Below are 23,929 nucleotides of genomic sequence, written 5' to 3'. Positions count from 1 at the left end.
ATGTATTGGCAATATTTGCCTTGTTTGTTCTATATGTTCTTGTGGCTTAATTCATTTTTAGCTTGTATGTGTGGTGGTAAAATACTTTTGTTCTGTATTATATATATATATATATATATATATATATATATATATATATATATCATCTAAATATGAATTTATATCAACATAAAATACCTGTATATTAATAAAATATTTTCTCAATAACATTGTCATGTTGCCTTTTTTACGCTATTTGAATGAAGTACAAATATTTGCAAAATTAGCTTCCGTCATTTACTTGATAATGAAAAATTTGCTGTAATTTAAAATAAAAAAAAATTGCTCAAAATATTTTCTGCTGTCTCCTAAGATAAAAACACAGTTAAAGGGATATTGATTGTAGCCCATTTTTTTCTTTGTTTAGACATCTGGTTAAAGGGACATTAAACACTTTGAGATGGTAATATAAAATGATAAATTGTATATAATAAAACAACTCTGCAATATACTTTCATTATTTATTTTGTCCTCTTTGCCTGTAATTCCATTCTGAAAATATGAGCTTTTCAGTTCCTGTTAGAAATGCAAGTGCAGAACACTGTTAAATCCAGCACAACCATTGGCTGCACACTCTAGTGACCTATTTATAACTGACCCTAATTGGCCACAGCAGAGAAGGTAACACAAGTTACAACATGGCAGCTCCCAGTGTTTTATAGACACTAAAACTTTACACTTATTTTGTCACTTTTTAAACAACTAATGAAACTTTAAAAAATACATCTACATGTTAGTCATGGACTAATCTTTTCTTTGAATGCATCATTCTATCTAGCATGTATTTAGTGTTTAATGTCCCTTTCATTTTTAAATGTCCCCCAATTGTCCCCAAAATAACATGTGAGGTCCCTTTTTTATATATAAAAAAACAGCACTAGGCAGTATTTGGGGGCTAAAGTTGGCTGTGTGGGGAGTTGCAAAACAAATAGCAATGAAAAGTGCTTTACTTTGCGGTCTAGGGGGACTGTGTGTTCCCAATAAATATATATTAATATGCTTATATACATATATATGTATGTATTAATATGTATATATACACATATTAACACATAAATATATATAGTAAAAGAAAGAGAGAGGAACAGCGCTTATCCTAGGAATGAATCCCTGTTCTCACTAGGGTGGTAATAAAATTATGTAAAGGAATAAAGATAAATAACCGTGTATACGATTACATGAGGACACTCTGTTAAGTAGTATGGAATCACAATGTGATGTCACTGGTGTTGAGAATGATAGTAGTTCACAATAATATTAAGTAATTCAAAAAATCATAGAGTGAAAAGTCAATTTAGTTGTCTTTAGTAAGGACTAAATATCAAATAGGTGAAAAGCAGGTAAATCTGGTAGGTATTACACTTACTAGAACAAACCTCAATCATATGAGGTAAGTTGCCGCCTCTTGCAAGTGTAAAAACTTCCTCAGTCCTGGTGTGGCAGTAATGGTAGGTCCAGACGGTAGTATCCTTCTCCTCTCAGAGTATGTGCCTTTCTCCTCCTCCTCTCAGAGTATGTGCCTTTCTCCTCCTTCTCCTCTCAGAGTATGTGCCTTTCTCCTCTCAGAGTATGTGCCTTTCTCATCCTTCTCCTCTCAGAGTATGTGCCTTTCTCCTCTCAGAGTATGTGCCTTTCTCATTCTTCTCCTCTCAGAGTATGTGCCTTTCTCCTCTCAGAGTATGTGCCTTTCTCCTCCTTCTCCTCTCAGAGTATGTGCCTTTCTCCTCCTTCTCCTCTCAGAGTATGTGCCTTTCTCCTCCTTCTCCTCTCAGAGTATGTGCCTTTCTCCTCCTTCTCCTCTCAGAGTATGTGCCTTTCTCCTCCTTCTCCTCTCAGAGTATGTGCCTTTCTCCTCCTTCTCCTCTCAGAGTATGTGCCTTTCTCCTCCTTCTCCTCTCAGAGTATGTGCCTTTCTCCTCCTTCTCCTCTCAGAGTATGTGCCTTTCTCCTCCTTCTCCTCTCAGAGTATGTGCCTTTCTCCTCCTTCTCCTCTCAGAGTATGTGCCTTTCTCATCTTCTCCTCTCAGAGTATGTGCCTTTCTTCTCCTTCTCCTCTCAGAGTATGTGCCTTTCTCCTCCTTCTCCTCTCAGAGTATGTGCCTTTCTCATCCTTCTCCTCTCAGAGTATGTGCCTTTCTTCTCCTTCTCCTCTCAGAGTATGTGCCTTTCTTCTCCTTCTCCTCTCAGAGTATGTGCCTTTCTCATCCTTCTCCTCTCAGAGTATGTGCCTTTCTCCTCCTTCTCCTCTCAGAGTATGTGCCTTTCTCATCCTTCTCCTCTCAGAGTATGTGCCTTTCTTCTCCTTCTCCTCTCAGAGTATGTGCCTTTCTTCTCCTTCTCCTCTCAGTGTATGTGCCTTTCTCATCCTTCTCCTCTCAGAGTATGTGCCTTTCTCCTCCTTCTCCTCTCAGAGTATGTGCCTTTCTCATCCTTCTCCTCTCAGAGTATGTGCCTTTCTTCTCCTTCTCCTCTCAGAGTATGTGCCTTTCTTCTCCTTCTCCTCTCAGAGTATGTGCCTTTCTCATCCTTCTCCTCTCAGAGTATGTGCCTTTCTCCTCCTTCTCCTCTCAGAGTATGTGCCTTTCTCCTCCTTCTCCTCTCAGAGTATGTGCCTTTCTCATCCTTCTCCTCTCAGAGTATGTGCCTTTCTCCTCCTTCTCCTCTCAGAGTATGTGCCTTTCTCATCCTTCTCCTCTCAGAGTATGTGCCTTTCTCATCCTTCTCCTCTCAGAGTATGTGCCTTTCTCCTCCTTCTCCTCTCAGAGTATGTGCCTTTCTCCTCCTTCTCCTCTCAGAGTATGTGCCTTTCTCCTCCTTCTCCTCTCAGAGTATGTGCCTTTCTCCTCCTTCTCCTCTCAGAGTATGTGTCTTTCTCCTCCTTCTCCTCTCAGAGTATGTGCCTTTCTCCTCCTCCTCTCAGAGTATGTGCCTTTCTCCTCCTTCTCCTCTCAGAGTATGTGCCTTTCTCCTCCTTCTCCTCTCAGAGTATGTGCCTTTCTCCTCCTTCTCCTCTCAGAGTATGTGCCTTTCTCCTCCTTCTCCTCTCAGAGTATGTGCCTTTCTCATCTTCTCCTCTCAGAGTATGTGCCTTTCTTCTCCTTCTCCTCTCAGAGTATGTGCCTTTCTTCTCCTTCTCCTCTCAGAGTATGTGCCTTTCTCCTCCTTCTCCTCTCAGAGTATGTGCCTTTCTTCTCCTTCTCCTCTCAGAGTATGTGCCTTTCTTCTCCTTCTCCTCTCAGAGTATGTGCCTTTCTCATCCTTCTCCTCTCAGAGTATGTGCCTTTCTCCTCCTTCTCCTCTCAGAGTATGTGCCTTTCTCATCCTTCTCCTCTCAGAGTATGTGCCTTTCTTCTCCTTCTCCTCTCAGAGTATGTGCCTTTCTTCTCCTTCTCCTCTCAGAGTATGTGCCTTTCTCATCCTTCTCCTCTCAGAGTATGTGCCTTTCTCCTCCTTCTCCTCTCAGAGTATGTGCCTTTCTCCTCCTTCTCCTCTCAGAGTATGTGCCTTTCTCATCCTTCTCCTCTCAGAGTATGTGCCTTTCTCCTCCTTCTCCTCTCAGAGTATGTGCCTTTCTCATCCTTCTCCTCTCAGAGTATGTGCCTTTCTCATCCTTCTCCTCTCAGAGTATGTGCCTTTCTCCTCCTTCTCCTCTCAGAGTATGTGCCTTTCTCCTCCTTCTCCTCTCAGAGTATGTGCCTTTCTCCTCCTTCTCCTCTCAGAGTATGTGCCTTTCTCCTCCTTCTCCTCTCAGAGTATGTGTCTTTCTCTTCCTTCTCCTCTCAGAGTATGTGCCTTTCTCCTCCTCCTCCTCCTCTCAGAGTATGTGCCTTTCTCATCCTTCTCCTCTCAGAGTATGTGCCTTTCTCATCCTTCTCCTCTCAGAGTATGTGCCTTTCTCCTCCTTCTCCTCTCAGAGTATGTGCCTTTCTCCTCCTTCTCCTCTCAGAGTATGTGCCTTTCTCCTCCTTCTCCTCTCAGAGTATGTGTCTTTCTCCTCCTTCTCCTCTCAGAGTATGTGCCTTTCTCCTCCTTCTCCTCTCAGAGTATGTGCCTTTCTCCTCCTTCTCCTCTCAGAGTATGTGCCTTTCTCATCCTTCTCCTCTCAGAGTATGTGCCTTTCTCCTCCTTCTCCTCTCAGAGTATGTGCCTTTCTCCTCCTTCTCCTCTCAGAGTATGTGCCTTTCTCCTCCTTCTCCTCTCAGAGTATGTGCCTTTCTCCTCCTTCTCCTCTCAGAGTATGTGCCTTTCTCCTCCTTCTCCTCTCAGAGTATGTGCCTTTCTCCTCCTTCTCCTCTCAGAGTATGTGCCTTTCTCCTCCTTCTCCTCTCAGAGTATGTGCCTTTCTCCTCCTTCTCCTCTCAGAGTATGTGCCTTTCTCCTCCTTCTCCTCTCAGAGTATGTGCCTTTCTCCTCCTTCTCCTCTCAGAGTATGTGTCTTTCTCCTCCTTCTCCTCTCAGAGTATGTGCCTTTCTCCTCCTTCTCCTCTCAGAGTATGTGCCTTTCTCATCCTTCTCCTCTCAGAGTATGTGCCTTTCTCATCCTTCTCCTCTCAGAGTATGTGCCTTTCTCATCCTTCTCCTCTCAGAGTATGTGCCTTTCTCCTCTCAGAGTATGTGCCTTTCTCCTCCTTCTCCTCTCAGAGTATGTGCCTTTCTCCTCCTTCTCCTCTCAGAGTATGTGCCTTTCTCCTCCTTCTCCTCTCAGAGTATGTGCCTTTCTCCTCCTTCTCCTCTCAGAGTATGTGCCTTTCTCCTCCTCTCCTCTCAGAGTATGTGCCTTTCTCCTCCTTCTCCTCTCAGAGTATGTGCCTTTCTCCTCCTTCTCCTCTCAGAGTATGTGCCTTTCTCCTCCTTCTCCTCTCAGAGTATGTGCCTTTCTCCTCCTTCTCCTCTCAGAGTATGTGCCTTTCTCATCTTCTCCTCTCAGAGTATGTGCCTTTCTTCTCCTTCTCCTCTCAGAGTATGTGCCTTTCTCCTCCTTCTCCTCTCAGAGTATGTGCCTTTCTCATCCTTCTCCTCTCAGAGTATGTGCCTTTCTTCTCCTTCTCCTCTCAGAGTATGTGCCTTTTCTTCTCCTTCTCCTCTCAGAGTATGTGCCTTTCTCATCCTTCTCCTCTCAGAGTATGTGCCTTTCTCCTCCTTCTCCTCTCAGAGTATGTGCCTTTCTCATCCTTCTCCTCTCAGAGTATGTGCCTTCTCCTCCTTCTCCTCTCAGAGTATGTGCCTTTCTTCCTCCTTCTCCTCTCAGTGTATGTGGCCTTTCTCATCCTTCTCCTCTCAGAGTATGTGCCTTTCTCCTCCTTCTCCTCTCAGAGTATGTGCCTTTCTCCTCCTTCTCCTCTCAGAGTATGTGCCTTTCTCTCCTTCTCCTCTCAGAGTATGTGCCTTTCTTCTCCTTCTCCTCTCAGAGTATGTGCCTTTCTCATCCTTCTCCTCTCAGAGTATGTGCCTTTTCTCATCCTTCTCCTCTCAGAGTATGTGCCTTTCTCCTCCTTCTTCCTCTCAGAGTATGTGCCTTTTCTCTCCTTCTCCTCTCAGAGTATGTGCCTTTCTCCTCCTTCTCCCTCTCAGAGTATGTGCCTTTCCCTCATCCTTCTCCTCTCAGAGTATGTAGCCATTCTCATCCTTTCTTCCTCTCAGAGTATGTGCCTTTCTCCTCTTCTCCTCTCAGAGTATGGGCCTTCTCCCTCCTTCTCCCTCTCAGAGTATGTGCCTTTCTCCTCCTTCTCCTCTCAGAGTATGTGCCTTTCTCCTCCTTCTCCTCTCAGAGTATGTGGCTTTCTCCTCCTTCTCCACTCAGAGTATGTGCCTTTCTCCTCCTCCTCTCAGAGTATGTGCCTTTCTCCTCCTTCTCCTCTCAGAGTATGTGCCTTTCTCCTCCTTCTCCTCTCAGAGTATGTGCCTTTCTCCTCCTTCTCCTCTCAGAGTATGTGCCTTTCTCCTCCTTCTCCTCTCAGAGTATGTGCCTTTCTCATCTTCTCCTCTCAGAGTATGTGCCTTTCTTCTCCTTCTCCTCTCAGAGTATGTGCCTTTCTTCTCCTTCTCCTCTCAGAGTATGTGCCTTTCTCATCCTTCTCCTCTCAGAGTATGTGCCTTTCTTCTCCTTCTCCTCTCAGAGTATGTGCCTTTCTTCTCCTTCTCCTCTCAGAGTATGTGCCTTTCTCATCCTTCTCCTCTCAGAGTATGTGCCTTTCTCCTCCTTCTCCTCTCAGAGTATGTGCCTTTCTCATCCTTCTCCTCTCAGAGTATGTGCCTTTCTTCTCCTTCTCCTCTCAGAGTATGTGCCTTTCTTCTCCTTCTCCTCTCAGAGTATGTGCCTTTCTCATCCTTCTCCTCTCAGAGTATGTGCCTTTCTCCTCCTTCTCCTCTCAGAGTATGTGCCTTTCTCCTCCTTCTCCTCTCAGAGTATGTGCCTTTCTCATCCTTCTCCTCTCAGAGTATGTGCCTTTCTCCTCCTTCTCCTCTCAGAGTATGTGCCTTTCTCATCCTTCTCCTCTCAGAGTATGTGCCTTTCTCATCCTTCTCCTCTCAGAGTATGTGCCTTTCTCCTCCTTCTCCTCTCAGAGTATGTGCCTTTCTCCTCCTTCTCCTCTCAGAGTATGTGCCTTTCTCCTCCTTCTCCTCTCAGAGTATGTGCCTTTCTCCTCCTTCTCCTCTCAGAGTATGTGTCTTTCTCTTCCTTCTCCTCTCAGAGTATGTGCCTTTCTCCTCCTCCTCCTCCTCTCAGAGTATGTGCCTTTCTCATCCTTCTCCTCTCAGAGTATGTGCCTTTCTCATCCTTCTCCTCTCAGAGTATGTGTCTTTCTCCTCCTTCTCCTCTCAGAGTATGTGCCTTTCTCCTCCTTCTCCTCTCAGAGTATGTGCCTTTCTCCTCCTTCTCCTCTCAGAGTATGTGCCTTTCTCCTCCTTCTCCTCTCAGAGTATGTGCCTTTCTCCTCCTTCTCCTCTCAGAGTATGTGCCTTTCTCCTCCTTCTCCTCTCAGAGTATGTGCCTTTCTCATCCTTCTCCTCTCAGAGTATGTGCCTTTCTCCTCCTTCTCCTCTCAGAGTATGTGCCTTTCTCCTCCTTCTCCTCTCAGAGTATGTGCCTTTCTCCTCCTTCTCCTCTCAGAGTATGTGTCTTTCTCCTCCTTCTCCTCTCAGAGTATGTGCCTTTCTCCTCCTTCTCCTCTCAGAGTATGTGCCTTTCTCCTCCTTCTCCTCTCAGAGTATGTGCCTTTCTCCTCCTTCTCCTCTCAGAGTATGTGCCTTTCTCCTCCTTCTCCTCTCAGAGTATGTGCCTTTCTCCTCCTTCTCCTCTCAGAGTATGTGCCTTTCTCCTCCTTCTCCTCTCAGAGTATGTGTCTTTCTCCTCCTTCTCCTCTCAGAGTATGTGCCTTTCTCCTCCTTCTCCTCTCAGAGTATGTGCCTTTCTCATCCTTCTCCTCTCAGAGTATGTGCCTTTCTCATCCTTCTCCTCTCAGAGTATGTGCCTTTCTCATCCTTCTCCTCTCAGAGTATGTGCCTTTCTCCTCTCAGAGTATGTGCCTTTCTCCTCCTTCTCCTCTCAGAGTATGTGCCTTTCTCCTCCTTCTCCTCTCAGAGTATGTGCCTTTCTCATCCTTCTCCTCTCAGAGTATGTGCCTTTCTCCTCCTTCTCCTCTCAGAGTATGTGCCTTTCTCCTCCTTCTCCTCTCAGAGTATGTGCCTTTCTCCTCCTTCTCCTCTCAGAGTATGTGCCTTCTCCTCCTTCTCCTGCTCAGATATGTGCCTTTCTCCTCCTTCTCCTCTCAGAGTATGTGCCTTTTCTCCTCCTTCTCCTCTCAGAGTATGTGCCTTTCTCATCTTCTCCTCTCAGAGTATGTGCCTTTCTCTCCTTCTCCTCTCAGAGTATGTGCCGTTTCGTCTCCTTCTCCTCTCAGAGTATGTGCCTTTCTCATCCTTCTCTCTCAAGAGTATGTGCCTTTCTTCTCCTTCTCCTCTCAGGAGTATGTGCCTTTTCTCTCTTCTCCTCTCAGAGTATGTGCCTTTCTCATCTCTCCCTCTCAGAGTATGTGCCTTTCTCTCACTTCTCCTCTCAGAGTATGTGCCTTTCTCCTCCTTCTCCTCTCAGAGTATGTGCCTTTCTCATCCTTCTCCTCTCAGAGTAATGTGCCTTTCTTCTCCTCTCCTCTCAGGAGTATGTGCCTTTCTCTCCTTCTCCTCTCAGAGTATGTGCGCTTTCTCATCCTCTCCTCTCAAGGTATGTGCCTTTCTCATCCTTCTCCTCTCAGAGTATGTGCCTTTCTCCTCTCAGAGTATGTGCCTTTCTCATTCTTCTCCTCTCAGAGTATGTGCCTTTCTCCTCTCAGAGTATGTGCCTTTCTCCTCCTTCTCCTCTCAGAGTATGTGCCTTTCTCCTCCTTCTCCTCTCAGAGTATGTGCCTTTCTCCTCCTTCTCCTCTCAGAGTATGTGCCTTTCTCCTCCTTCTCCTCTCAGAGTATGTGCCTTTCTCCTCCTTCTCCTCTCAGAGTATGTGCCTTTCTCCTCCTTCTCCTCTCAGAGTATGTGCCTTTCTCCTCCTTCTCCTCTCAGAGTATGTGCCTTTCTCCTCCTTCTCCTCTCAGAGTATGTGCCTTTCTCCTCCTTCTCCTCTCAGAGTATGTGCCTTTCTCCTCCTTCTCCTCTCAGAGTATGTGCCTTTCTCATCTTCTCCTCTCAGAGTATGTGCCTTTCTTCTCCTTCTCCTCTCAGAGTATGTGCCTTTCTCCTCCTTCTCCTCTCAGAGTATGTGCCTTTCTCATCCTTCTCCTCTCAGAGTATGTGCCTTTCTTCTCCTTCTCCTCTCAGAGTATGTGCCTTTCTTCTCCTTCTCCTCTCAGAGTATGTGCCTTTCTCATCCTTCTCCTCTCAGAGTATGTGCCTTTCTTCTCCTTCTCCTCTCAGAGTATGTGCCTTTCTTCTCCTTCTCCTCTCAGAGTATGTGCCTTTCTCATCCTTCTCCTCTCAGAGTATGTGCCTTTCTCCTCCTTCTCCTCTCAGAGTATGTGCCTTTCTCCTCCTTCTCCTCTCAGAGTATGTGCCTTTCTCATCCTTCTCCTCTCAGAGTATGTGCCTTTCTCCTCCTTCTCCTCTCAGAGTATGTGCCTTTCTCATCCTTCTCCTCTCAGAGTATGTGCCTTTCTCATCCTTCTCCTCTCAGAGTATGTGCCTTTCTCCTCCTTCTCCTCTCAGAGTATGTGCCTTTCTCCTCCTTCTCCTCTCAGAGTATGTGCCTTTCTCCTCCTTCTCCTCTCAGAGTATGTGCCTTTCTCCTCCTTCTCCTCTCAGAGTATGTGTCTTTCTCCTCCTTCTCCTCTCAGAGTATGTGCCTTTCTCCTCCTCCTCTCAGAGTATGTGCCTTTCTCCTCCTTCTCCTCTCAGAGTATGTGCCTTTCTCCTCCTTCTCCTCTCAGAGTATGTGCCTTTCTCCTCCTTCTCCTCTCAGAGTATGTGCCTTTCTCCTCCTTCTCCTCTCAGAGTATGTGCCTTTCTCCTCCTTCTCCTCTCAGAGTATGTGCCTTTCTCATCTTCTCCTCTCAGAGTATGTGCCTTTCTTCTCCTTCTCCTCTCAGAGTATGTGCCTTTCTTCTCCTTCTCCTCTCAGAGTATGTGCCTTTCTCATCCTTCTCCTCTCAGAGTATGTGCCTTTCTTCTCCTTCTCCTCTCAGAGTATGTGCCTTTCTTCTCCTTCTCCTCTCAGAGTATGTGCCTTTCTCATCCTTCTCCTCTCAGAGTATGTGCCTTTCTCCTCCTTCTCCTCTCAGAGTATGTGCCTTTCTCATCCTTCTCCTCTCAGAGTATGTGCCTTTCTTCTCCTTCTCCTCTCAGAGTATGTGCCTTTCTTCTCCTTCTCCTCTCAGAGTATGTGCCTTTCTCATCCTTCTCCTCTCAGAGTATGTGCCTTTCTCCTCCTTCTCCTCTCAGAGTATGTGCCTTTCTCCTCCTTCTCCTCTCAGAGTATGTGCCTTTCTCATCCTTCTCCTCTCAGAGTATGTGCCTTTCTCATCCTTCTCCTCTCAGAGTATGTGCCTTTCTCCTCCTTCTCCTCTCAGAGTATGTGCCTTTCTCATCCTTCTCCTCTCAGAGTATGTGCCTTTCTTCTCCTTCTCCTCTCAGAGTATGTGCCTTTCTTCTCCTTCTCCTCTCAGAGTATGTGCCTTTCTCATCCTTCTCCTCTCAGAGTATGTGCCTTTCTCCTCCTTCTCCTCTCAGAGTATGTGCCTTTCTCATCCTTCTCCTCTCAGAGTATGTGCCTTTCTCCTCCTTCTCCTCTCAGAGTATGTGCCTTTCTCATCCTTCTCCTCTCAGAGTATGTGCCTTTCTCCTCCTTCTCCTCTCAGAGTATGTGCCTTTCTCATCCTTCTCCTCTCAGAGTATGTGCCTTTCTCATCCTTCTCCTCTCAGAGTATATGCCTTTCTCCTCCTTCTCCTCTCAGAGTATGTGCCTTTCTCCTCCTTCTCCTCTCAGAGTATGTGCCTTTCTCCTCCTTCTCCTCTCAGAGTATGTGCCTTTCTCCTCCTTCTCCTCTCAGAGTATGTGTCTTTCTCCTCCTTCTCCTCTCAGAGTATGTGCCTTTCTCCTCCTCCTCCTCTCAGAGTATGTGCCTTTCTCCTCCTTCTCCTCTCAGAGTATGTGCCTTTCTCCTCCTTCTCCTCTCAGAGTATGTGCCTTTCTCCTCCTTCTCCTCTCAGAGTATGTGCCTTTCTCCTCCTTCTCCTCTCAGAGTATGTGCCTTTCTCCTCCTTCTCCTCTTAGAGTATGTGCCTTTCTCATCTTCTCCTCTCAGAGTATGTGCCTTTCTTCTCCTTCTCCTCTCAGAGTATGTGCCTTTCTTCTCCTTCTCCTCTCAGAGTATGTGCCTTTCTCATCCTTCTCCTCTCAGAGTATGTGCCTTTCTTCTCCTTCTCCTCTCAGAGTATGTGCCTTTCTTCTCCTTCTCCTCTCAGAGTATGTGCCTTTCTCATCCTTCTCCTCTCAGAGTATGTGCCTTTCTCCTCCTTCTCCTCTCAGAGTATGTGCCTTTCTCATCCTTCTCCTCTCAGAGTATGTGCCTTTCTTCTCCTTCTCCTCTCAGAGTATGTGCCTTTCTTCTCCTTCTCCTCTCAGAGTATGTGCCTTTCTCCTCCTTCTCCTCTCAGAGTATGTGCCTTTCTCCTCCTTCTCCTCTCAGAGTATGTGCCTTTCTCATCCTTCTCCTCTCAGAGTATGTGCCTTTCTCCTCCTTCTCCTCTCAGAGTATGTGCCTTTCTCATCCTTCTCCTCTCAGAGTATGTGCCTTTCTCATCCTTCTCCTCTCAGAGTATGTGCCTTTCTCCTCCTTCTCCTCTCAGAGTATGTGCCTTTCTCCTCCTTCTCCTCTCAGAGTATGTGCCTTTCTCCTCCTTCTCCTCTCAGAGTATGTGCCTTTCTCCTCCTTCTCCTCTCAGAGTATGTGTCTTTCTCTTCCTTCTCCTCTCAGAGTATGTGCCTTTCTCCTCCTCCTCCTCTCAGAGTATGTGCCTTTCTCATCCTTCTCCTCTCAGAGTATGTGCCTTTCTCATCCTTCTCCTCTCAGGGTATGTGCCTTTCTCCTCCTTCTCCTCTCAGAGTATGTGCCTTTCTCCTCCTTCTCCTCTCAGAGTATGTGCCTTTCTCCTCCTTCTCCTCTCAGAGTATGTGTCTTTCTCCTCCTTCTCCTCTCAGAGTATGTGCCTTTCTCCTCCTTCTCCTCTCAGAGTATGTGCCTTTCTCCTCCTTCTCCTCTCAGAGTATGTGCCTTTCTCATCCTTCTCCTCTCAGAGTATGTGCCTTTCTCCTCCTTCTCCTCTCAGAGTATGTGCCTTTCTCCTCCTTCTCCTCTCAGAGTATGTGCCTTTCTCCTCCTTCTCCTCTCAGAGTATGTGTCTTTCTCCTCCTTCTCCTCTCAGAGTATGTGCCTTTCTCCTCCTTCTCCTCTCAGAGTATGTGCCTTTCTCCTCCTTCTCCTCTCAGAGTATGTGCCTTTCTCCTCCTTCTCCTCTCAGAGTATGTGCCTTTCTCCTCCTTCTCCTCTCAGAGTATGTGCCTTTCTCCTCCTTCTCCTCTCAGAGTATGTGCCATTCTCCTCCTTCTCCTCTCAGAGTATGTGTCTTTCTCCTCCTTCTCCTCTCAGAGTATGTGCCTTTCTCCTCCTTCTCCTCTCAGAGTATGTGCCTTTCTCATCCTTCTCCTCTCAGAGTATGTGCCTTTCTCATCCTTCTCCTCTCAGAGTATGTGCCTTTCTCCTCTCAGAGTATGTGCCTTTCTCATCCTTCTCCTCTCAGAGTATGTGCCTTTCTCCTCTCAGAGTATGTGCCTTTCTCCTCCTTCTCCTCTCAGAGTATGTGCCTTTCTCCTCCTTCTCCTCTCAGAGTATGTGCCTTTCTCCTCCTTCTCCTCTCAGAGTATGTGCCTTTCTCCTCCTTCTCCTCTCAGAGTATGTGCCTTTCTCCTCCTTCTCCTCTCAGAGTATGTGCCTTTCTCCTCCTTCTCCTCTCAGAGTATGTGCCTTTCTCCTCCTTCTCCTCTCAGAGTATGTGCCTTTCTCCTCCTTCTCCTCTCAGAGTATGTGCCTTTCTCCTCCTTCTCCTCTCAGAGTATGTGCCTTTCTCATCTTCTCCTCTCAGAGTATGTGCCTTTCTTCTCCTTCTCCTCTCAGAGTATGTGCCTTTCTTCTCCTTCTCCTCTCAGAGTATGTGCCTTTCTCATCCTTCTCCTCTCAGAGTATGTGCCTTTCTTCTCCTTCTCCTCTCAGAGTATGTGCCTTTCTTCTCCTTCTCCTCTCAGAGTATGTGCCTTTCTCATCCTTCTCCTCTCAGAGTATGTGCCTTTCTCCTCCTTCTCCTCTCAGAGTATGTGCCTTTCTCATCCTTCTCCTCTCAGAGTATGTGCCTTTCTTCTCCTTCTCCTCTCAGAGTATGTGCCTTTCTTCTCCTTCTCCTCTCAGAGTATGTGCCTTTCTCATCCTTCTCCTCTCAGAGTATGTGCCTTTCTCCTCCTTCTCCTCTCAGAGTATGTGCCTTTCTCATCCTTCTCCTCTCAGAGTATGTGCCTTTCTCCTCCTTCTCCTCTCAGAGTATGTGCCTTTCTCATCCTTCTCCTCTCAGAGTATGTGCCTTTCTCCTCCTTCTCCTCTCAGAGTATGTGCCTTTCTCATCCTTCTCCTCTCAGAGTATGTGCCTTTCTCCTCCTTCTCCTCTCAGAGTATGTGCCTTTCTCATCCTTCTCCTCTCAGAGTATGTGCCTTTCTCATCCTTCTCCTCTCAGAGTATGTGCCTTTCTCCTCCTTCTCCTCTCAGAGTATGTGCCTTTCTCATCCTTCTCCTCTCAGAGTATGTGCCTTTCTTCTCCTTCTCCTCTCAGAGTATGTGCCTTTCTTCTCCTTCTCCTCTCAGAGTATGTGCCTTTCTCATCCTTCTCCTCTCAGAGTATGTGCCTTTCTCCTCCTTCTCCTCTCAGAATATGTGCCTTTCTCCTCCTTCTCCTCTCAGAGTATGTGCCTTTCTCCTCCTTCTCCTCTCAGAGTATGTGCCTTTCTCCTCCTTCTCCTCTCAGAGTATGTGTCATTCTCTTCCTTCTCCTCTCAGAGTATGTGCCTTTCTCCTCCTCCTCCTCTCAGAGTATGTGCCTTTCTCATCCTTCTCCTCTCAGAGTATGTGCCTTTCTCATCCTTCTCCTCTCAGAGTATGTGCCTTTCTCCTCCTTCTCCTCTCAGAGTATGTGCCTTTCTCCTCCTTCTCCTCTCAGAGTATGTGCCTTTCTCCTCCTTCTCCTCTCAGAGTATGTGTCTTTCTCCTCCTTCTCCTCTCAGAGTATGTGCCTTTCTCCTCCTTCTCCTCTCAGAGTATGTGCCTTTCTCCTCCTTCTCCTCTCAGAGTATGTGCCTTTCTCATCCTTCTCCTCTCAGAGTATGTGCCTTTCTCCTCCTTCTCCTCTCAGAGTATGTGCCTTTCTCCTCCTTCTCCTCTCAGAGTATGTGCCTTTCTCCTCCTTCTCCTCTCAGAGTATGTGTCTTTCTCCTCCTTCTCCTCTCAGAGTATGTGCCTTTCTCCTCCTTCTCCTCTCAGAGTATGTGCCTTTCTCCTCCTTCTCCTCTCAGAGTATGTGCCTTTCTCCTCCTTCTCCTCTCAGAGTATGTGCCTTTCTCCTCCTTCTCCTCTCAGAGTATGTGCCTTTCTCCTCCTTCTCCTCTCAGAGTATGTGCCTTTCTCCTCCTTCTCCTCTCAGAGTATGTGCCTTTCTCCTCCTTCTCCTCTCAGAGTATGTGTCTTTCTCCTCCTTCTCCTCTCAGAGTATGTGCCTTTCTCCTCCTTCTCCTCTCAGAGTATGTGCCTTTCTCATCCTTCTCCTCTCAGAGTATGTGCCTTTCTCATCCTTCTCCTCTCAGAGTATGTGCCTTTCTCCTCCTCAGAGTATGTGCCTTTCTCATCCGTCTCCTCTCAGAGTTGTGCCTTTCTCCTCTCAAGTATGTCCTTTCTCCTCCTTCTCCTCTCAGAGTATGTGCCTTGCTCCTCCTTCGTCCTCTCAGAGTATGTGCCTTTCTCCTCTCAGAGTATGTGCCTTTCTCCTCCTTCTCCTCTCAGAGTATGTGCCTTTCTCCTCCTTCTCGCTCTCAGAGTATGTGCCTTTCTCCTCCTTCTCCTCTCAAGTATGTGCCTTTCTCCTCCATCTCCTCTCAGAGTAGTGTGCCTTTCCTCCGCCTTCTCCTCTCAGAGTATTGCCATTCTCCTCCTTCTCCTCTCAGAGTATGTGCCTTTCTCATCTTCTCCTCTCAGAGTATGTGCCTTTCTTCTCCTTCTCCTCTCAGAGTATGTGCCTTTCTTCTCCTTCTCCTCTCAGAGTATGTGCCTTTCTCATCCTTCTCCTCTCAGAGTATGTGCCTTTCTTCTCCTTCTCCTCTCAGAGTATGTGCCTTTCTTCTCCTTCTCCTCTCAGAGTATGTGCCTTTCTCATCCTTCTCCTCTCAGAGTATGTGCCTTTCTCCTCCTTCTCCTCTGAGAGTATGTGCCTTTCTCATCCTTCTCCTCTCAGAGTATGTGCCTTTCTTCTCCTTCTCCTCTCAGAGTATGTGCCTTTCTTCTCCTTCTCCTCTCAGAGTATGTGCCTTTCTCATCCTTCTCCTCTCAGAGTATGTGCCTTTCTCCTCCTTCTCCTCTCAGAGTATGTGCCTTTCTCCTCCTTCTCCTCTCAGAGTATGTGCCTTTCTCATCCTTCTCCTCTCAGAGTATGTGCCTTTCTCCTCCTTCTCCTCTCAGAGTATGTGCCTTTCTCATCCTTCTCCTCTCAGAGTATGTGCCTTTCTCATCCTTCTCCTCTCAAGAGTATGTGCCTTTCTCCTCCCTTCTCCCTCTCAGAGTATGTGCCTTTCTCCTCCTTCTCCTCTCAGAGTATGTTGCCTTTCTCCTCCTTCTCCTCTCAGAGTATGTGCCTTTCTCCTCCTTCTCCTCTCAGAGTATGTGCCTTTCTCCTCCGTCTCCTCTCAGAGTATGTGCCTTTCTCCTCCTTCTCCTCTCAGAGTATGTGCCTTTCTCCTCCTTCTCCTCTCAGAGTATGCCTTTCTCCTCCTTCTCCTCTCAGAGTATGTGTCTTTCTCCTCCGTCTCTTCTCAGAGTAGTTGCCGTTTTCTCCTCCTTCTCCTCTCAGAGTATGTGCCTTCTCATCCTTCTCCTCTCAGAGGTATGTGCCTTTCCATCCGTCTCTCAGAGTATGTGCCTTTCTCCTCCTTCTCCTCTCAGAGTATGTGCCTTTCTCCTCCTTCTCCTCTCAGAGGTATGTGCCTTTCTCTCCTTCTCCTCTCAGAGTATGTGCCTTTTCTCCTCCTTCTCCTCTCAGAGTATGTGCCTTTTCTCATCCTTCTCCTCTCAGAGTATGTGCCTTTCTGCTCCTTCTCCTCTCAGAGTTATGTGCCTTTCTCCTCCTTCTCCGCTTAGAGTATGTGCCTTTCTCCGCCTTCTCCTCTTAGAGTTTGTGCCTTTCTCCTCCGTCTCCTCTCAGAGTATGGTGCCTTTCTCCTCCTTCTCCTCTCATAGTATGTGCCTTTTCTCCCTCCTTCTCCTCTCAGAGTATGGTGCCTTTCCCTCCTTCTCCTCTCAGAGTATGTGCCTTTCTCCTCCTTCCTCTCTCTCAGAGTATGTCCTTTCTCCTCTTAGGAGTATGACTTTCAGTCCTGGTGGAGGCTGGTAGTCTGTTCCTTCACGCTCCCCGCAGGGTTATGCAAAAGAATATAAAGGTGCAAGGGACATAGTGTAAAAACCGTTTAATTAAAAAATTGAAGTTATTAAAAACAGACAAATGGCAACTCAAATTAGAAGTCCTCAAACATATGAGGCATGTGATACACTGAGATACAATTTTGGTGTGTGAACCCAATGGATGGTGAAGCTGCAGTTTATAGCATGTCACAGTCAAGGGTTAATACCAAGTTCATCCCAAATGCCACAAAACATAAGAATAAAAGTTTGTGTAAAAACACCAGTTGGTTATCGTGTTATATAACTTACCCAAATGGTAAATGACACACAGAGGATGTTATAGTTCGAAAATAAGTCACACAATAATAATAAATCCCCCAATGGAGGAGAGAAAAGATAGATGTGGTGTTTGTTTGTTATCCCTTACACGTTTCAAAGGTTATGGTTTTCCTTCTTCCTCAGAGGGTGTTTGGTAGTAGAATTACTTCCGTCTCCTGAGATGTATGTCTAAGAAGCGGGCCGGGCGGCACCCCCTATGTGTTAATGCTATGACTTGATTGGGTGCTAGTAGTGTCAATCATGTTAAGTTGTTGGTAGTATAACCTATCATATACAGATAGGTATTCATAAGGTGCATAAATATATATGTATATATTCATATATATTTATATTTGCTGCCCATCGCTGCACGACTACCCCCTTTGCTGCGCTAGTTCTCATCCTGTGTCTCACAACACAAAGAAAGTCTGGCACACTTGCAAGCACACAGCTAGATTAAAAGCAAAATGGGAGTTAGTTACAGCATTTGGTCAAATGGTGATAGCCCAGCCTGGGTGCAAAGCAAATAGGGAAAATGGCACAACAAAAATATTAACACATCACATAGAAAGTCTGGCATTCTCTTACAAGCACACAGCTAGATTAAAATAAAAATGGAAGAGTTATTTATAATCTAACTGTGCCTCCCTTAATCTAGAAGTTTCTTCCTTGCCCACTCCCCCCCCCCCCACACACACACACACTCCAGTCACCATATAAATTGGTAAATAGTGGAAACATGGAGATTGAAACATTATTTGTAGCACAGAATATGTTTGGATGACCAATTTACAGTTGTTTGGATTTTGTGAGATAGTTTGGATTTACTAATGTTATACTACTCGGTAAAAAAAGAATCAATTTAAACTAAAGATATGATATTGTAATGAAGACCAGAATGGGTTTTTAGGAGGAGCAAGGCAGTAAAGATAAAAAAAAAGAACAAAATTACAAGAAAAGGACAATTTATTTAAAATGAAATGCTCCATACAAAAATAAAGCCCCTTTAAATAACAGTGACAAAAAGCATAAGGCTGTAAATATACAAATTGGGACTGGTAAGAAAAGAATTACATACAAAGAAGGTTTAGAAAAGTGGAAAACTACAAAGCCATAAACTAACACACAAACGTCATCTATGCACAGAAATATTTCCTTAATTATATCTACGTGTATATGTTTTTATAAATGTAATACCAATTCACCCATATGCACAAAACATATACATATAGCACATACACAAACCATAATTAATATAAGCTAACTTAAATGATGTGAATAACCAAGCCTTGACTTATAAATTGATAAATAAATTGTAATAATCCACATGGTTACGGAATGTGTAGGAGGTTTTGTTAACAATATGAAATAATGTGTTTTGTTAACAAACAAGAAAATTGAGTGCTCTAACATTTTTTCTTTCTTTATCTTTGTGCACATTACAGGTTGATTGAATGAGTAAATGTCTGATTACAAGCCTCATTAGCTATGCCTTATTGACTTTGTATGAGAATGAAAAACTCCCATGAGGCATCTGGAGGGCAGTGATAATAAATTGATTTGTAGGTGGACAAGCTGTGTATTAACTTCTAATCTCTTCTTTAGGCAATGAGAAAACTGATTTCATGGCTTTATTGTATTCTATATTGACTTATATAGACACAGGGACTGACAGTGAATAGCTATTTGTGTAGAACAGGCTTGTTCAACCTAAGGCCCAGGGGCCACAATGCATCATTCAATGCACTTTACCTGCTCCCCTCACTTCTGTAAACTGAATATATGCTTTCACCAGGAAGACATTTTACAGCTTTGTGGTAATGATGTCAAGATAGATAGATATTTTGTTGCCGCAACTACAATCCACGTGACAATTACCCCAAACCTTATGTATTTGCACCCTCAACCCTTAAAGGCAATTGAAGTACCCTGTATATCGCCTGTCTTTTGGGCATTTAGCGGTTTAATAGCACAGATCTCCCTGACAGTGATGAGGCCATGATATTTCTGCATGACTAAGGGAGTCCTGAAAACCCCTTGTGTCATGTGACGTTCAAGATACAATGCTGTCGTTAAGCTCTTTAAAGCAGGTTCCACCTCCTTTTGTACTTATTTGTTTTGTCTGTTATTATGTATCTGTATCTTACCATGGATCGTTGTCATTATGTATCCCCACTTATGTGCCCAGCACTATGTAGTAATAATAATAGTAAATATATAAAGGGAAATGTCTTTTTAAATAAAGGTCAAGTGCATACAAGACCTTGGTGCTGCCTTAGAGGTGACACTACCATTAATGGCCCCTAAATAGCAAATGGATAATATGAGAAAACAGGAGGATGCGCAGCAAGGGATACAACTGGACAGATGGGAAAAGAAAATACTTGAGAGTGCAATACGTGAGTGAAATCACAATTTATTTTTTAGGTAGACCTGCACAACGTTGGGGATTTTGTAGGCATATAGTAAGGTGCATTATTAAATAATTATACCTAACAGGTGCTAATGATAATCAATGTTATATGCCGAGTTCCTTAAAAAACTGTGTGCAAGTGTACCTAGAAGAATTGATGCTATTTTCAAGACAAATGGTGGTCACACCAAACATTGATTTGAGTTTTCTTCCTCTGTTCACTTCACTTTGCATTTTGATAATTGATACAAATAAACAATAACGTCTGAGGAAGGGGAGTGTGTCCCCGAAATGTCACGCTTGATTAAATATTCACCAAAAGACCAGAGAGTGTTTCATTTATATACATATCCGCTAGCACCCTGGCATCACTTTGGAAGTGAGAGTGCTCTCTTTGAATCATTATATATATATATATATATATATATATTTATTTTATTCATATATAAAAATTACCTTTAATGTTCATCTAAAGGGAAAATATGCTTTTTTTCTAATGCATGGGAAAGAACACTCTTTAAACATATTAGAAACATTTAAAGCTGTTTATGTTTATTTGGAAGGAAACGGTAAGTCCATGTTTGTGTACAATTTGTCTTTAACAACTGATGTTGCACTGTTATATTTGTGAGTAGTGACACATTTCACATATATAAGAAACATTTTTCCCCCAACTCAGGAATACGTATAAAGCATGTTTATTTGTTTTATTGCGAATGCAAATTCACTAAACGAAACAAAGATATTTGTTTAATTTTCACGAAATTGCACCCCGAGATTTGAAGAAAACAATAAATACTGACAAATTAATCAGTTTTCATTTGTTTAGTTTAAATGGTTAAATACTTACATCACAGAACCCCAACCGTGCTAATAGGAGGCCTAGCACAGCAGATCCCAGGGCCTGAGCTAAAGGCGAAGGTTTTTGGGGTTTTTTTATCGAAAACGAATGTAAATGAATGTAAATGTTCTACAAATATTCAGTATTAGTTTAGTTTAAAATGAAACAAATACAGAATAGTGCAGCAGCAGCTAACAAAATATCTGGGGAAACGAATTGCACCGAATATTTTGTTCCGAAAGATTTAACCCGAACCAAATTTAATTTATCCTATATTATAAAAAGGCCAAGTATGTTTGTCCGAAGCTGTTATGCGCAGTAGAGACTGAGCGAGGACAAACATACCTGGCCTTTACCCACAGTGCGAGACAGCTTCAGGAAGCTCCAGCACTCTCAGCTGTTATGTTACAGCCGACAGCTGGAGCTCCTACAGCTCCAGGCATCTGCTGCATATGGTGCCGGAGTGCGATCGGTGCTCTGCCTTCATATGAGGGCAGGTGCCTGATCATTACAGACGGTGACACTGTGTGTCACCGTCTGTAACGATCTTCTGTTGGGGCCGGCGGGAGGTGTGGGCTGGAGGTGGGTGGGCAGCTCAGCAGCGGAGGTAGGAGGCAAGGGGAGGGAGTGGGAGGGCCCTACGCTACAAAAAGGATATTTTAAAAGGAACAGAGAAGGATGGGGCAGCTACACTACAAAAAAGGAGTTTCGGGTGGGGGGGGGGTAGATGGTGACCATTGTAGGGGGAGCTGGTGGGACCACTACACTACAGAAAAAAAATTAAAAAGATAGATAGGTATATTTATTTCTATAAACATTTTGGCCCGTGTACCACAGGCTTAACACTAGTATATATATATATAACATAATTTATGTAAGAACTTACCTGATAAATTCATTTCTTTCATATTGGCAAGAGTCCATGAGCTAGTGACGTATGGGATATACATTCCTACCAGGAGGGGCAAAGTTTCCCAAACCTCAAAATGCCTATAAATACACCCCTCACCACACCCACAATTCAGTTAACGAATAGCCAAGCAGTGGGGTGATAAAGAAAGGAGTAGAAAGCATCAACAAAATAAATTTGGAAATAATTGTGCTTTATACAAAAAATCATAACCACCATAAAAAGGGTGGGCCTCATGGACTCTTGCCAATATGAAAGAAATTAATTTATCAGGTAAGTTCTTACATAAATTATGTTTTCTTTCATGTAATTGGCAAGAGTCCATGAGCTAGTGACGTATGGGATAGCAATACCCAAGATGTGGAACTCCACGCAAGAGTCACTAGAGAGGGAGGGATAAAAATAAAAACAGCCATTTTCCGCTGAAAAAATTAATCCACAACTCAAAAAAATAAGTTTATTCTCATAAATGAAAGAAAAAAACTTAAATCAAAAGCAGAAGAATCAAACTGAAACAGCTGTAGAAATGGAAGATATATAGAGGGCGACTCCTAGTGCAGATCAGTTAGCTTTAAATTCTCCCACTAACAACTCCCCTTGGAAGAATACTCACACAGTGGGAAGCACACTATAGTGCTAATGCAGCCTGCTGGGTATATTGCAGTGGCCCAGCGCACATATACACTCTGGTAATGAACAGTTCCAAGGTTTTTTGCAGGATGTTCCAATAAAACAATAGGAGACTTCAGTGGATAAAAGGAACTTTATAAAAATCAATTAATCATATAAAAACAGTCAGTAAAACACGCTATGCGTTTCTCAGAGTTAACCACTCTGTTTCCTCAGGCAAGAACTTTTCTACCAAAAACTGCTTCTGAAGAAGCAAATACATCAAAACGGTAGAATTTAGTAAATGTATGCAAAGAGGACCAAGTTGCCGCTTTGCAAATCTGATCAACTGAAGCTTCATTCTTAAAGGCCCACAAAGTGGAGACTGATCTAGTAGAATGAGCTGTAATTCTCTGAGGCGGGGACTGACCCGACTCCAAATAAGCTTGAAGAATCAAAAGCTTTAACCAAGAAGCCAAGGAAATAGCAGAAGCCTTCTGACCTTTCCTAGGACCAGAAAATAAAACAAATAGACTGGAATTCTTCCTGAAATCTCAGCACAAACTTACTTCACCACCTCCATAGGAGGCAAAGTTTGTAAACTGAATTGTGGGTGTGGTGAGGGGTGTATTTATAGACATTTTGAGGTTTGGGAAACTTTGCCCCTTCTGGTAGGATTGTATATCCCATACGTCACTAGCTCATGGACTCTTGCCAATTACATGAAAGAAAAAAAAAATATATATATACGCACGCACACATAGACAACCCTTTAACCAAACTGCTTGGGAGCGAAAAAGGTTTGGATTTTGGAATATTTCCATCTTTAAAGTGAGACAGTTTGGGGAGGGTGTATTAGAGCTGCGCATCTTCACCTGTCTCACGATTCGATTTGATTACGATTATCATCGTAACGATTCGATACGATTCGATTCTACGATGCATCGCGATGCATCACGATTACTGCACTATTTCTGCCCAATTTGTAAATTTTTCAGAAAAAAAAATTCAAGCAGTCAAAGTATTGAAATAAACTCTTTTTTTATTTTATTAGCTCAAAAAAGGACACTCTTCCTGTGGCAAAGTCTGAACACAGCAGACAACAACAGTTTATAGAACAATAAATACTAAATGGCAATTGTTGTATTGGTTTGGAAACAATATTATGGCATCAAACTGTAGTTATAGAGTATGTAGTGTAAAAAGTGCAGTGCTCACAGTGTACTTCTTCAATAAAAGAAACTATTTAAATGTATATATTATATATAGTAAGTAGTACACTATACACTTGTAAAGAAACATGAACAACAAATAAATGTCTAACCTATCTATGTTGGTTTTAATTTAATTTCTTTACTTACTTAGTAATAATAATATAATAATAGACATTAAATTAAAACCAAAATAGATAGGTTAAGCTTAAGTTACCACCATAATACCTTATTTGTGTGAAAATTGTCCTCAGAAAACAAAACATAAATCCCTTATAGGTACAAAATTACAGGTGCAGTCCACTGTGCCTTCATGACTGTCAATTTGTGGCAAACAAACATCACGTGAAGAATCTGGAACACAACACACAGCACAAAGTGTGCACACAACACACATGTGATTGTGACATATACAATTAGTTTACACAGTTACAGACTTACAATAGTACTAGAGAGAGAGACATTTAAAACAAGTAGCATTGAACTGAACTACTATAACTACAGTTTCTTCTTGATGATTATATTATCTTTATGGGATCACAAATATAATTAGTTAGTTATTAGTTACTGTTAAAGCAGTACTACACACAACTGAACAGTGACTGAGTCTGTCACTGAACAGTACACAGCAGTCACACACAAACAAACAATACATAAAAAAGGACACAGACATCAAGGAGTAAATCATGGTGAAGAAAGGGTGGCACGCCACTCACCTGAGGTGTGTGTGTGCTTTATTTTTGTATTGTGCTGTTGTGTGTGGCACTGTGTGCTGTGTGTGCTGTACTGTCTGTAGTGTACAGTATATTTGTGATCCAATAAAGATTTACTCAAGGTTTACTCAAGGCTTTTCCTTCCCCTATAGTGGTTTGGCTTCAGTCTCACTCTCTGCATAGTGCACTCATAGACAGTTAGACAGTCGCACTCACTAGACACTCAGACACTAGAGACACAGTGGGACACACACACAAACAAAAACATTCAAAGGCACCACAGCCAGTCAGCCACAGTCACACTCACACTCATAGACACTTAGACACTGGGACAGACACACAATCACATACAAACAAAAACATTCAAAGGCAGTTAATACACTCATCTCACACACACTCATAGATAGATACATACAAACTTTTCAAACTGGCACTCACTCACTCACAGTCATACTCACACACTCATAAAGACAGTTAGACAGTACACACATTGTTATTGTTAACTGGTTGGTTATATTAGGTTATCCCCTACAGATCTGCCTGGGAGTGGGTGGGATGGAATTTGGGATTGGGATCATAAACAAAAACATATGATATCTTTCTTAAAGGGTCTATTTAAAATAGACAATTTTTAGTGTGAATAATATTGATAATCCCTTATGCACTATGCACTCACTGCATTGCAA

Source organism: Bombina bombina, chromosome 8, assembly GCF_027579735.1.
Source record: "Bombina bombina isolate aBomBom1 chromosome 8, aBomBom1.pri, whole genome shotgun sequence".
Lineage (NCBI taxonomy): Eukaryota > Metazoa > Chordata > Amphibia > Anura > Bombinatoridae > Bombina > Bombina bombina.
The sequence above is the reverse complement of the archived record's forward strand: the minus strand, read 5'-3'. Positions refer to the sequence as shown.